The sequence below is a fragment of the Lepidochelys kempii genome, chromosome 1, assembly GCF_965140285.1.
Source record: "Lepidochelys kempii isolate rLepKem1 chromosome 1, rLepKem1.hap1, whole genome shotgun sequence".
NCBI classification, from domain to species: Eukaryota; Metazoa; Chordata; order Testudines; family Cheloniidae; genus Lepidochelys; species Lepidochelys kempii.
Genome location: NC_136380.1, coordinates 346,111,941 through 346,128,160, shown reverse-complemented (window position 1 = coordinate 346,128,160; position 16,220 = coordinate 346,111,941). Strand labels below are relative to the sequence as shown.

The 16,220-nt window shown below is 40.4% G+C and overlaps 1 protein-coding gene across 6 annotated transcripts in view; it reads right to left on the bottom strand.

Moving 5' to 3' along the window:
- EXOC4 (exocyst complex component 4) overlaps positions 1-16,220 on the bottom strand; it is a 606,961-nt gene that overhangs the window by 340,960 nt on the left and 249,781 nt on the right. The window contains exon 10 of one of the 6 annotated variants that reach the window (XR_012156858.2): positions 12,197-12,290. The exons of the other annotated variants lie outside the window; for them this stretch is intronic. The gene's annotated coding sequence lies outside the window, so the exon portion shown is untranslated. The remainder of the gene's footprint in view (positions 1-12,196; positions 12,291-16,220) is intronic. 6 annotated transcript variants of the gene reach the window in all.

The following is a 16,220-nucleotide window of genomic DNA, read 5'->3' as shown; positions in this document are numbered from 1 at the left end:
AGTACTGCCTTGTCTGAGATCCAGCACCATATGCATTCAAATAAGTTGCTCTTTAATGTTTCAAAACCTGATTTATTAGTTTCTCACACTCCATCTGCCTTGAAAAACTGCAATGTGCCTTCATTTTCACAGGCTGTACAAAAGGTTGAGGTTCAGTTTGACTCCACTTTATCATTTGATCAGAGTGTCAGACGCATATGTAAAGTCTCCTTTCAGCTCCATAATAAGTTTAAAATTCATGGGTTTTTTTTTTTGTTTTTGTTTTTTAAGTTCAGGATTCAGAAGCAGGAACTTTGATTAATGTATTTGTCAGCTCACATATTTACTATTTTTGTTGGTCTCCCTAAAATTAATGTCTACAGACATAATCCATTCCAAGGCATGGGTGCAGTACAAATCCTTATCTGAAACCAGAGAACGTGCCAGTGCTAATGAAGTGTGATTACTTACCCACATGCCACACTGCCTTCAGTTTAAGATTTTTTTCCTTTCACAGCATCCTTTCACTATCTTATCTCTCTAAGTGGCAAACAGCTCCTATCTAGAAATTTTATATTCCTGACATGTTTCACATTCAAAGTGAATGTCTGAAAAATAACTGGAGAGAAAGAGAGAGAGAGAAAAAAGGACAAAGATATTTCTAGCCATATAGTTATCTGTTATTTTATATTCTTGGAAATTGTTCACATATCTTCTCTAAAAGAAGGTCACAGAATCAGAGAAGATCAGGGTTGGAAGAGACCTTGCGAGGTCATCTAGTCCAACCCCCTGTTCAAAGCAGGACCAAAGCAGGTCCATATTTCATCTACCATAACTTAACTTAATTCTTACAGAATTTTTAAATGAAGGAAGCATGTGTAGTGGTTGGAGCACAAGCATGAGTCAACAAGGCTTTGATTAATCTTTGATTACACAGACTTGCTGTGTGACTGTGAGAAAACGGCTCAATTATTCTCTGCCTCACTTTGACCATCTGTAAAATGGGGTTATTTTACTTGCCTCTCTTATGGGGCTGTTGTGAGGATCAATCAATCGATCGACCAATGTTTGTAAAGTGCTTTGAGGTCATATGCGGGAAGGTACTATAGAAATACAAGTTACACACATACACTCTGTATATTCATGTGTATGTATGTATGTGAGCACCTTCCTTCTTCATGTAAAACAAAGAAAGCAGAAGATTCAGGAACCTTATACAACTGGATTTCTGGTGCCTAAGATACCATCCAGGGGACTGTGGTATATTTGCTTCCCAGGTTTTCATGAATGAATCATTTCTAATGAGATAAACATGTCAGCTCTTTGACAAGTTATGAAAATATTACTACTCAGGAGCATGATCTATATGTCAGGCAGTGCTAAAAAAAATCATCCTACATGGCGAGTCTGCGTTGTGATGTCTCTATAAATTTGCAACCATAAAAGTGTGCCATTTCTTCTCATATGTACAGAAACTAGTTTGAATTAATTCATTTTCCAGCAATATGCAAAAAGATCTGTGCTAATAACATGGATTTTCCCACGGGGAGCCCTAAATGGATTGTCCATGCCAGCGAACAAAATGCACAAAAACAATTCCTGGCTCTAGCAGAAATTATGAGATTGCTCAGAATATGACCTGTCAGACAGCATTTCTCAACCTGTTCATCCATAATCTTTTTTAGATGGGTTTCCCCACCTCCTCATCCTCCTTGCTTTGTCTTGTCTGAAATTCAATCAAAGATGAATTAGACATTAGAAAACATCCAACACTCTGGCTCTCTAGTCACATCAGAAACTCTAGACCCCTCTGTTAATTTTGTTACAGTTTTTAGTTCTCCCATTTCAATGCAAAACTGCTTCCCTCCAGAGACTGCCACTGATATTGGCAAGAAAGCGCAAGGGGCTATAACAGAAATCAAGCACCAACAACAAGCATGGTAATTCAACCCTCAGCAGACATTAGCAACTGCGGGAAAACAGCCAGAACTTTAATCACAATTCTTTCAAACACAGCCAGGGATTTGGAAATGCTGTTATTCCAGCATATGACCCTACCACAGTGCTTAATCAAAGCCACTGGTAGCACAAGAACAACCTGCAGACTTTAATAAAAACCAATTTAATAAAAGTCAGTGTGTCAGAATCATGCTGGACCTAATTTAGCAAATTCCAGGGAAAAAAACGAAGAGACCTTTCCATATGTTTCTGTATGTTATAGATGCAATGAAACACGAGATTTCTCCTACGTGAAGAATAGAACAGTTATTACCTACATCTTCCAGAATACTGTTAGGATTTTTTCTTTCTACTCTTACACAGATATTTCAAGGCTGAAAAGCACAGAACTCAATGTCAGAAAAATCAAAAAGGTAGACAGAAGCAATAATTGTCAAATTGTAATAAAAAACATCTACTTGCAATAAAATGGGGAAATGAAGTTTTGAATTTCACTGTAAAAATTAAACCCAGGTTTCTTGCTGACTCGTCAGCCTCCACCCCCAATAACCGAGCCTCTGAACAGCATTCATCCTGTGTTTTAGAACAACTTTTATTCACACTTTTATGAGCGCTAATGACAGGTGCTTTTAATTCTCAAAACAAAGTAAGGAAAAGGATATACATTATTATTATTTGCAAAAAGAAAAGGAGGACTTGTGGCATCTTAGAGACTAACAAATTTATTTGAGCATAAGCTTTCGTGAGCTACAGCTCACTTCATCGGATGCATTCAGTGGAAAATACAGTGGGGAGATTTATATACTTATACTTATGCTCAAATAAATTTGTTAGTCTCTAAGGTGCCACAAGTCCTCCTTTTCTTTTTGCGAATACAGACTAACACGGCTGCTACTCTGAAATCTATTATTATTATTAAGTGTATTGCAGCAATACCTAAGATGCCCAGCCATGCCTAAAAGATCCAACCATTGTGCTAGGTGCTGTACAAACACAGAACACAAGTTATGAAGATTTACTCCACAACACCCAAGACTACTGTTCTCCCCAATGCCCTGACTAGTGATGTGATAAATCTCAAGGAGGTCTACATTTAAAAAGCTGCAGCTGCACCGCTGCAGTGCTTTAAGGAAAACACTCTAAGATGACGGGGGAGAGCTTCTCCCATCAGCTTAGTTAATCCACCTCTGTGAGAGACGGTAGCTATGTTGGCAGAAGAAGCACTCCCATCGACATAGCGCTGTCTACATCAGGGGTTAGAGGTTGGTAGAACTACATTGCTCAGGGGGTGAGGATTTTTCACACACCCCAAGCGATGTAGTTATGCCAGTGTAAATTGTAGTGTAGACCTGGCCTCATTCATCTACATCACTGGTGTGAATCTGATCACGCACATCTAAAGCTGGTCGTGGCCAGTCGCTAATGTGAACAGACTTGGATGTCCTTAGCTCAGTTCTGATGTCTACATCACAAAGGCCATGATTACACTTGGTGCCAAGTGCAAACAAATCAAAAGGTATAGAGAGAGCTAAAGAAGTGAATGGGCATACAACTAAGCTATCCTTATACCCCTAGGAGGTAAACTTTCTAAATGTGAAGGCTCATTTGTGTAATAATATTGAGAAGCTTGCACTATTAGCTAGCTCTACGTTCTGAAGAGCTGTGTGCCATCTCTAAATGAGGGCTGGAGAATCCATCTCTTTCTTTCTAAGGGTGGATTTAAGCCCATCTGCAAACAGCAAAGGCGTATTCAGTTCAGGGTACCCCCATCTATTGTGGTCCTAACCTTTTGGTTTCAAGTATTTACAAATATTTAATTAACAAGTATTTACTATTCGACATTGGTGAGGCCTCATCTGGAGTACTGTGTCCAGTTTTGGGCCCCACACTTCAAGAAGGATGTGGATAAATTGGAGAGAGTCCAGCGAAGGGCAACAAAAATGATTAGGGGACTGGAACACATGAGTTATGAGGAGAGGCTGAGGGAGCTGGGATTGTTTAGCCTGCAGAAGAGAAGAATGAGGGGGGATTTGATAGCTGCTTTCAACTACCTGAAAGGGGGTTCCAAAGAGGATGGCTCTAGACTGTTCTCAATGGTAGCAGATGACAGAACGAGGAGTAATGGTCTCAAGTTGCAGTGGGGGAGGTTTAGATTGGATATTAGGAAAAACTTTTTCACTAAGAGGGTAGTGAAACACTGGAATGCGTTACCTAGGGAGGTGGTAGAATCTCCTTCCTTAGAGGTTTTTAAGGTCAGGCTTGACAAAGCCCTGGCTGGGATTATTTAACTGGGAATTGGTCCTGCTTTGAGCAGGGGGTTGGACTAGATGACCTTCTGGGGTCCCTTCCAACCCTGATATTCTATGATTCTATGAAAAGCTGCCTTGAAAAACCCGTTCATCAAAAAAATCAGAAGACACATCTCTTCTATCCCCCCCAAAATACGAGAACCCTTATCTGATAGAGAATTTATTTATAATATCTTGCTTAAATCTATACTCTGCTCAGGCTAATTACAGACTGGGGAAAGCAGTCAGATCAAATCATGGCAAAGGAGTTCCGTTATTTGGGAAGAGCAGCTCAGTAATGCAAAGGCTTGCTGCAACACAGTTATCAGGAAAAACTGGAGCTCTGAACAGTTTCCTGCATCACAGACAACCAATACATGGGCTAAAACAGAGATGCTGGAAGTTACTGGTAGACAGCTTCTCTCAGGCAGAATGGAAGCTGGTCTGCCTGAGAGAGCAGATACCTGATAAAGAGGAGTAAAGAGTTTTTGAATATTTTTATTCATATCCTTTTAATTTCTGTATGAAGGGGATTCAGTTTTTCAATTCTCACACACAGAGGAGAAAATTAAAGGACCTAAGTAAGCATGGAAAGCAATTAAGATCATCTAGCAGCAAGTCAGTTGCTGAGTGGAACGAGTACTTTCTTCACCTTACGAGCAAAACACTCTCCAGCACTTTGGCAGATGAACTATGAAGAGGAATCAAACTGGAAAAGATTGGGAACCATGCATCGGTCACTGTTGGATTAGCCAATATGCTACTGAGTTAGGGGTGAAATAAGCATTTTGTCCTGTAAGCATGACTAGAAGAAAGATGTCTCCCCCCTGCTACAACCCAGTGTGACACGACTTGCACAGAATCATAATGGTTGGAAAAGACCTAGCAGATCATAAATTCCACTCCCCCGCATGTATATGATACTCCAATGTATTAGATACCAAATGACATGCAACACCATGTGTTAGCCCAAAGGCTGACTGCTGGCACCCTATCAAAGATGTGCCAGCATCTATCTGTCCTTTGATAGAGGACAGAGAGAGCCTAAGTCCCAGACACCCTATCAAAAATGTTATTTGAGCTGCAGGCAAACAAGTGACATCTTTAAAACAATGGGCTGCAGGAGTCAAGCTAATCATTATTTTGTTCTATTTCTGATGCATTTAAAATGCATCCACCCAGAGCTTTTAAGGTACAGTAGGGTATATAAATCTCCTCACTGTATTTTCCACTGAATGCATCTGATGAAGTGAGCTATAGCTCACAAAAGCTCATGCTCAAATAAATTGGTTAGTCTCTAAGGTGCCACTAGTCCTCCTGTTCTTTTTGTAACGTACAGTAGGTGGCTCATTATCATTTTTTACCCTAAGCCCCATCGTTGTTTTATTTTTCAAAACTTTTTGCTAACGGCAATTTTAATGTATCCATTTTCACTGACTGCCGCTTAATTCCTTTTCTATAATTCATTGTATCTTCAGGTACCCTATATTTAAATACGTCAATATATCCTTGCTGTCTAATGATCTGCCTATTATGCTGCCAGGTAAGCTAATTCAAACTATTAGCAGTTTTATCTACAGGAGAAGACATCCCTGGCTTTGAGGAGACAAAGTTACAATTTCACCAGAAAAAATAAGCACGAAGAAGCTAGTCTAACAGCGGGAGAAATGTCAAGAAACAGAAATGTCAATTCCCTAAGGGAAGAAAAAAATCCTACTTCAGTTCAAGTCCAAGCACTATATTTTGTAATGAAATTACATTCCACAGTCTTCCCTCAGGGGGAAAACCTGCTCCGGCTAATCAAACTGTTGGTTTTTAAAGTTCAAAATAAATGCAATAATGTCTATGTAGCCTTCACGTCATAGCTGTCAAGAATTTCATTTAACCCTTCAGAGGCAAACATTTCTTCTAGTTCCTGTCACCAGAAATGGTAATTTGTATTATGGCACTTCCATATCCTCCTCTACACTCATACTTAAAGTGTCTCTCTCTCCCTCTCCCTTCCTAACATCTGTGCAAAATTCTGTGACAACTGCCCAAGCCGAGCAATAAAGTCTCCTGTCACCCTTGGATCCTCCTGAACATTTTCCATTTCTGTCAGGCAGGATGGTTCCATGGTATTCTCCTGGGCACTGCTGTCTCTCTCTTGTAACCACCTATCGTCCCTTATCTTATATTGAGATTTGGGGCAAGCGCCATATTTTTAGTAGGGCTGTCAAGCAATTAAAAAAATTATCGTGATTAATTGTGCAATTTAAAAAATTAATCGATAATAGAATACCATTTTTTAAATATTTTTGGATATTTTCTACATTTTCAAATATATTGATTTCAATTACTACTCAGAATACAAAGTGTACAGTGCTCATTTTATATTTATTTTTTATTACAACCTAATACAAGTACCATAGTGCAATCGCTTTATAATGAAAGCTGAACTGACAAATGTAGACTTATGTACAAAATATGACTGCATTCAACAATAAAACAATGTAAAACTTTAGAACCTATAAGTCCACTCAGTTCTACTTCTGCCAATTGCTCAGACAAACAAGTTTGGTTAGAATTTGCAGGAGATAATGCTGCACACGTCTTGTTTACAATGTCACCTGAAAGGGAGAACAGGCTTCCGCATGGCACTGTTGTAGCCGTCATCGCAAGATATTTACGTGCCGGATGCACTAAAGATTCATGTGTCCCTTCATGCTTCAGCCACCATGCCAGAAGACATGTGTCAGTGCTGATGACGGGTTCTGCTTGATAACGATCCAAAGCAGAGCAGACCGATGCATGTTCATTTTCATCATCTGAGTCAGATGCCACAAGCAGAATGTTGATTTTCTTTTTTGGTGGCTTGGGTTCTGCAGTTTGAGCATCAGAGTGTTGCTCTTTTAAGACTTCTGAAAGCATGCTCCACACCTCGTCCCTCTCAGATTTTGGAAGGCACTTCAGATTCTTAAACCTTGGATCGAGTGCTGTAGCTATCCTTAGAAATCTCACACTGGTACCTTGTTTTGTCAAATCTGCTATAAAAGTGTTCTTAAAACAAACATGTGCTGGGTCATCATCCAAGACTGCTATTGCATGAAATACATGGCAGAATGTGGATAAAATAGAACAGGAGACATACAATTCTCCCCCAAGCAGTTCAGTCCCAAATTTAATTAACGCTTTTTTTTTTTTTTTAAACGAACATCATCAGTATGGAAGCATGTCCTCTGGAATGCTGGCCAAAGCATGAAGGGGCATATGAATGTTTAGCAATTCCAGCATGTATTTATCTTGCAACGCTGGCTACAAAAGTGCCATGTGAACGCCTGTTCTCACTTTCAGGTGACATTGTAAATAAGAAGCAGGCAGCATTATCTCCCGTAAATGTAAACAAACTCGTTTGTCTTAGCAATTGGCTGAACAACAAGTAGGACAGAGTGGAATTGTAGGCTCTAAAGTTTTGCATTATTTTCTTTTTGAGTGCAGTTATGTAACAAAAAAAAGAATCTACATTTCTAAGTTACACTTTCATCATAAAGAGATTGCACTACAGTACTTGTATGAGGTGAATTAAAACTAGTATTTCTTTTATCATTTTTACAGTGAAAATATTTGTAATCAGAAATAATAATATAAAGTGAGCACTGTACATTTTGTATTCTGTGTTGTAACAGAAATCAATATATTTGAAAATGTAGAAAAACATCCAAAATATTTAATACATTTCAATTTGTGTTCTATTGTTTAACAGTGTGATTAATCACAATTAATTTTTTTAATCACAGTAATTTTTTTTAGTTAACTGCATGAGTTAACTGTGATTAATTGACAGCCCTACTTTTTAGACCATGTTTATACAGTGCCTAACACAATGGGGTCCCGGTTTATGCTTGGGGTCTCCATGTGTACTGAAAAACAAGTAATAATCATAGAATCATAGAATATCAGGGTAGGAAAGGACCTCAGGAGGTCATCTAGTCCAACCCCCTGCTCAAAGCAGGACCAATCCCCAATTAAATCATCCCAGCCAGGGCTTTCTCAAGCCTGACCTTAAAAACTTCTCAGGAAGGAGATTCTACCACCTCCCTAGGTAATGCATTCCAGTGTTTCACCACCCTCCTAGTGAAAAAGTTTTTCCTAATATCCAACCTAAACCTTCCCCACTGCAATTTGAGATCATTACTCCTTGTCCTGTCATCTGCTACCACTGAGAACTGTTTAGATCCATCCTCTTTGGAACCCCCTTTCAGGTAGTTGAAAGCAGCTATCAAATCCCCACTCATTCTTCTCTTCCGCAGACTAAACAATCCCAGTTCCCCCAGCCTCTCCTCATAAGTCATGTGTTCCAGACCCCTAATCATTTTTGTTGCCCTTCGCTGGACTCTCTCCAATTTTTCCACATCCTTCCTGTAGTGTGGGGCCCAAAACTGGACACAGTACTCCAGATGAGGCCTCACCAGTGTCGAATAGAGGGGAACGATCATGTCCCTCGATCTGCTGGCTATGCCCCTACTTATACATCCCAAAATGCCATTGGCCTTCTTGGCAACAAGGGCACACTGTTGACTCATATCCAGCTTCTCATCCACTGTCACCCCTAGGTCCTTTTCCGCAGAATTGCTGCCTAGCCATTCGGTCCCTAGTCTGTAGCGGTGCATTGGATTCTTCCGTCCTAAGTGCAGGACCCTGCACTTATCCTTGTTGAACCTCCTCAGATTTCTTTTGGCCCAATCCTCCAATTTGTCTAGGTCCCTCTGTGTCCTATCCCTACCTGCCACCATATCTAGCACTCCTCCTAGTTTAGTATCATCCGCAAATTTGCTGAGAGTGCAATCCACACCATCCTCCAGATCATTTATGAAGATATTGAACAAAACCGGCCCCAGGACCGACCCTTGGGGCACTCCACTTGATACCGGCTGCCAACTAGACATGGAGCCATTGATCACTACCCGTTGAGCCCGACAATCTAGCCAGCTTTCTGTCCACCTTATAGTGCATTCATCCAGCCCATACTTCTTTAACTTGCTGACAAGAATACTGTGGGAGACCGTGTCAAAAGCTTTGCTAAAGTCAAGAAACAATACATCCACTGCTTTCCCTTCATCCACAGAACCAGTAATCTCATCATAGAAGGCGATTAGATTAGTCAGGCATGACCTTCCCTTGGTGAATTCATGCTGAATGTTCCTGATCACTTTCCTCTCGTGAAAGTGCTTCAGGATTGATTCCTTGAGGACCTGCTCCATGATTTTTCCGGGGCCTGAGGTGAGGCTGACTGGCCTGTAGTTCCCAGGATCCTCCTTCTTCCCTTTTTTAAAGATAGGCACTACATTAGCCTTTTTCCAGTCGTCCGGGACTTCCCCAGATCGCCATGAGTTTTCAAAGATAATGGCCAATGGCTCTGCAATCACAGCCGTCAACTCCTTTAGCACTCTTGGATGCAACGCATCCGGCCCCATGGACTTGTGCACGTCCAGCTTTTCTAAATAGTCCCTAACCACTTCTTTCTACACAGAGGGCTGGCCACCTCCTTCCCATGCTGTGTTGCCCAGCGCAGCAGTCTGGGAGCTGACCTAGACTTTTTCCCTTTTCATTCTCACCACCACTGCAGTCCGTGGTGCAGTTCCACCAGCGATAGCAACACTCAGAGTCCTATGATAGAGAGGCTGCCAACATTTCAACCACGGTGTCATCTAGATTTGCTCTAAACATAGTTAGATGACTATGTGGTTAAAACCCTGCCCAGTGGCACTCCCACCAGCACTGGCAACAGTGATAATTTTTATGAACATAGACCCGTTTTTATGAACAAGGCAGCCCCCATGCAACAAGTTGAATGTGTAAACCTGATGAAAGTACTGGAACTGCAGGTGATGTGACTGATCATGGAGGATCAGCTGTTTCTTAATGAGGATGGCACTGCCCTGATTTCACAAGGCAGAGCCCAGATGATGTGCTGTGGTTGCAAAGTTTTGTGGTGAGACTTATCAATATTATAAGTCATATAGGTAAGTACAGACAATATATAATTCAAATTTATATCAGCTAATTACAGGTATCAGTGAAAAGGGACCACAACGATGTTTTAATTAGTAATGTTCATCAGCCAATATGCCCATATAGTATATTAACTGACTCCTCTTTAGTCAACCCTTACAATCAGATCCCTATATAGTGTAAGAGATGTAGTGAAAGGTTTTGCTCACTTAATTGACTCATCTTTTTTTATTTTCCCCGCGTGTTCTTAACAAAAATAGTTTCAAAGTTCTCCCTGAAATGAAAGTAATACTTGAAGAAGGGAGCATTTTAAGTCTAGAATTTGTGTAATAAAGCAGTGTTATATTGTATTCTTAAAAGTGACTGAACAAATAGCATCTTGGAGTTCCATATTTCTTCTTGTTCAATAACTTCCTGATCAAGCTGGCTTCTTTTACAAGCCAAAGGACCATTTTTCTGACTGCCAATGCTGCAAACTCACCCTGGAACCCAAAAATCAAGACGCATATCTTCATCTTCATGCAGCATTGCCAATATTAAAGGGCCTGCAACTAGAGCATCGCTGACAATATAGTGGATGATGCAGAAGGCAGAACAGAATTCAAATCATTCTCAAATAGCTGTATTTCCTCTGCAGGTGAAACCGAAATAAGAATTTGCTTCCTTCATTAAAGCAAGCGGCAATGACAGCCCCCCAACCTGAAGCAAATACTCACCAGCAACCACATACCACACAACAGAACCACTAACCCAGGAACCTATCCTTGCAACAAAGCCCGTTGCCAACTCTGCCCACATATCTATTCAGGGGACACCATCACAGGGCCTAATCACATCAGCCACACTATCAGAGGCTCGTTCACCTGCACATCCACCAATGTGATATATGCCATCATGCGCCAGCAATGCCCCTCTGCCATGTACATTGGTCAAACTGGACAGTCTCTACGTAAAAGAATAAATGGACACAAATCAGATGTCAAGAATTATAACATTCATAAACCAGTCGGAGAACACTTCAGTCTCTCTGGTCACACGATTACAGACATGAAAGTTGCGATATTACAACAAAAAACTTCAAAACCAGACTCCAGCGAGAGACTGTTGAATTGGAATTCATTTGCAAATTGTATACAATTAACTTAGGCTTGAATAGAGACTGGGAGTGGCTAAGTCATTATTCAAGTTAACCTATTTCCCCTTGTTTTTTCCTCCCCCCCCAGACTTCCTTGTTAAACCCTGGATTTGTGCTGGAAATGGCCTACCTTCATTATCATACACATTGTAAGGAGAGTGGTCACTTTAGATAAGCTATTACCAACAGGAGAGTGGGTTTGTGTGTGTGTGTGGGGGGGGGGGGGGGGGGAGAAAACCTGGATTTGTGCTGGAAATGGCCCAAAATTCTGGAACCATGAAGTCCGGTTTTCATTTATGCATCAGTTAAACAGATTATAGTAAAGCATTCTGTGTTCACTAACCTTGACCTTACATAGTTATTATGCAAAAGTGGGATGTACTCCACAGGCGAAAAATCATTGACTATGGCTTCAGCTGAAGAGATAGAAGATGGACCATCAAATGGACACCCAGGACTTACCATACCACACCATTTCAGGAGTCAGGTACATTACAACATGGTCAGTCTTTAACTCAGCACTACATGAGGTGCCCCAGAAAATGACCTTTGTATGCATCCTGCCAATCATATCTGCTAGCCCCGTTGATAGCTCAGTTTGCTCGGAAAAATTGCCACCAACAAGGGATGCATTTACACCAGCTGTCAAGAAGGCAAATTATCAAGCAATGGTATGGCTCCAGGATGATCAAGCACATCCAAAACTAGCCTCCTCTGTCGGGCATGGATGGCATCTGGAGGAGGGACGGATCACACCAGTTGTGTGTGAAATACCATGTGCTTCCAAATCAAGCTGTCAGATAATCAAATCCCCATGTGCTTTAAAGACCAGATGCTCACCAACCTGCAAATGTTTGGCCAGCAGCCTGCCTTGTACAGAGATGTGCAAGTGCAGTGTGGATCAGGATCAGTGGAACAACATGTCTAGCAGTTGTGTCCTAGATGGAGACAAAACTGATGATAACTTTGATGAATAAATGTTTTCAGTCCTACATGTCAAGGCTAATTTCCATAGGACTACCAAAGATGAATATCTTCTTTATGCAAGCAATGCACCCCCGTGTTAAAGTATAATTAAAAAGAGCTTGATTTGTAAATATTTTCTTGAATATATATCTACACACCGGTAATTGTTCTAGGTTTGCCATACTTGGTACCATAGTGTTCATGGGAGAAAGGGCTTTCAAATGATACCCAACTCAACCCACTTCCGACAATATTTTATTCACAATTTCCACCAATCAGAGGACCTTGAACTTGACATGCGGCGGGGGGGTGGGGGGAGGAGAGGAGAAGAGTGATTCCCCTGTGCCATGTCACGGAGTATGACACCACCGAAATTATGATTTGGGAGATTTTTACAAATCAAATGACATCTCCCTTACCTTCCTACCATAAACTTGTCCACGGAATTACACATGTTCCCAGACTAGATAGTAGACCTCAATAATTCGTTGATTAGGGACCTGATCCTGCAGTTCTTAAACTACCCGAATACCCATGACTGTCAGTGGGAGTTACATGTGTACATGTAGTATTGTATCAAACTATTGTAACAAAGTTTTTTTTTTTTTAAACTACTGCATACTGCTCGGTAAACACAGAGTAAATAACTTATTTACTTGTAACTTCAGGATAACCGTGAATCCCCATGCAAAAGGATAATTCTTGCTCCTTAAACGCTATCCCCTACACTCTTCATCATATTTAAATGAGACTGTTTACGGGTGTTTGGAGACCTAAAACAAAAGTATCAGTGTGCCATTAATATTTTAATTGAGCCTATGAATATTTATAATCATTTCACTTCTTTCGAGGGCAAGACAGGATAACTAAATAATTCTAGTATGTAAATGTGGTCCTGACATGACACCTTGCCTTCATCTACATTACAAAACCAAGGCATTTTTAGCTCTTTCATTATTTATGTAATCCTGGAGGTTTTTCGGATTAACAAGCACTCTTGAATGCAGAGTTTGGGGCACAATAATTACAGAGAGTTTCAAAGTCATCCCTTTTCCATGACTTTGAGGGGGTTTATTTTTATTTTACGTATTTTATTTTATTTTTCTTTCTGTGCTACATTTTTATGTTTCCAAATTAATTTCAACAGTATCTTGGTGCTTGGTATTTACCACCAGCCCAGGAGACCCCATGCAGTCACACATTTATTAAAGATTTCATCACTTTCAGGCTGGAAGAAACAAAAAGGTATTGGTTTGTATGATGGACAACAGTGCCAGTAACGTCCTCAATTAAATTCAATATTACATTCATTTGCAGCTGTAACTAACTCTAGGGAACTCTGGCCTTATATTCTCAAATTAATGCAATTCTTCTGGCAACTTTTCTAGCAATGGCTTTTGAAATGAGCTGTTTAATTAAAAGCTGGACTCAAAAGTGAAAGCATGTCAAGTGAGTTACTTTAATATTATTATTGTGACCACTGCTACAATTTCAAGAAACACAGTGACTAAAAGATAGTCATTAAAATATATCCCGAGAACAACATTATGAGACAGACTAGTGAGGGTCAGTGAAGGACATCAGGTAACACAGCTACCCAGTTAACTACTGGCAAAATTTGAAATCCATTGCCAATGCTGAAAGATCTTGCAGTATCTCTCTCAGATCAGCTGATAGTCTATTATAGAATCACAGGCCACAAATGGAAGAGAGATGGGAAAGAAGATCTGGCATGCAAGATAGCAATGTGTAGTTGCTTACATAAGAAACCACTTAGAAAAATACCCAGACTCTAAAAATTAAACTGCACTTTTCAATCATTGGTACAGTGGAAAGTCAAAAGGACTACTTCCTCATTTAAAAACAAGCTTTTGAACACATCAGTATGCTCACATTCAGAGCTGATCTGAAAAGGGGTATAAAGTTACACATTGTAAATGGGTTTAAGGGAACCTAAACTGATACAACTTACAAACTGAAGGACTAGCAGAAGTTTCATGTCATACTGCCTTAGATTTTCTCCTAGCCACTTTACATATGACTCCTGAGTATGATGCATTTTTACTATGCACCCACTCAACCTGCCAGGACTGTGTGTGATGGGGGGATGGATAGCTCAGTGGTTTAAGCATTGGCCTGCTAAACCCAGGGTTGTGAGTTCAATCCCTGAGGGGGCCATTTAGGGATCGGGGCAAAAATTGGGGATTAGTCCTGCTTTGAGCAGAAGGGGTTGGACTAGATGACCTCCTGAGGTCCCTTCCAGCCCTGATATTCTATGATTCTATGAACCACAAGTTTAAAAGACTGAGATGTTTTAATTTTGCTCTTTGGTTTAGTTTTACTGGATTCTTCCCCGTTGTGTTGAGCTGGAAGGTCTCCTACGGGGGCTATGATGCTCTGCCAGGTAGACCAGATGGGTGTGTTTTGCTCTTTTTCTTATTTTTATTCAGATTGTTGTGTGCAGAAAGGGGAAAACTTTCAAAAATAAATATGTAGAGAAGTAGGTTCCTCTCACCTCAGTTACCATATGGAACAAATATCCAGAACATACTGGACCAAAAGGCAAAGTGTCCTTTGTTCTGAGGGCTGCTTTAGGGCAATGCCCAACAGCCCCACCACTGGCAGATCCAAGAACCTGGAGAAGCTGCTTTTGGAAAAGAGAGAGACTACCAGGAAAACCTGTGGCAATCAAACCACAGAGGTACCGCACAATGGTATTTGTAGAATTTGAAAATCTTCTGCAATACAAAGATCATTACAAAGGATAGCATGGAAATGGGCCAATACTCCTTGAATATTTGTGCCAGCTTGCCAATGTCTATATCTAAAGCTGATGCTGGCAAATGCAGCTATTTCCTAGTGAGCATTATCACAACTGGCTTAGCTTTCCTGATCGGCTCTTTAATAGCAGCTTTAGATAGAACTCACCGAGCAGGTGCTGGCTTCAACACCTGAAACACTTATTCATTCAGAAGTTACTCAAAAGTATTTTTAAATGTCAGTTCACTTTCCCTGAGGGTTCATATTATCCTTGGCTCTGCTATTAGAACGTACAGTACGACTCTGGCTTAAGACTGAGCACAAAGTGATGGGAATACAACCTTCCCATATATTCAAAAAGAAAAGGAGTACTTGTGGTACCTTAGAGACTAACCAATTTATTTGAGCATAAGCTTTTGTGAGCTACAGCTCACAGTTGTAACTCTAAAACCGATATATTCAGTATGTTAAAGAGGAGCTCCAATAAAAATGTTTAATTTTTAACTGTGCAATAAAGGAGACAGGACTGAAAACCTTCTCTAACATAAATACATAGCAACAGGTATATTTTAAAGAACAACCCCCCACTCCCACCCCGAAAAACCTAGAAGTCTGGGGAGAGGATGACACCACCACATGCCTGATATTAGTCACATTGCTTAATTCATTACTGGAAGGTAGTCTGATACTATGGTGAAAAGCATGGTGTAAGAACCTATGCAGAATAGAAACTAACACCAAAGAAATACTTGAGGAGCCTCATCTTTGTACTTGGGCACCTAAATTAGGGTGATCAATTCTAGATTTGGATGCCCAAATTAGCAATGAGGTGCTTAAAATAGGTGCCAGTTTGAACATCTAACTATGGAACTGGAGGACCTAACTCAGGTGTCCAAGTTTGAAAATTGAATCCTCAATATACTGTAAATTAAATCTAACCCAAAGAAGGCAGTCAGGAGACATACAAAAGCTCAGTTTCTTTCTCTTTCCCTGATTTTTTCATATTGAGCTATTACAAAAATAAATACAGAGACTGGCAGTTTCAATAAATGAGGAAAGGCAAAGGTAGCACCAAATACATCAAGGAACCCATGTGACTGACTCAAAGCAATGGCGCCATAAGACTCTCAAAACAGCAAAAG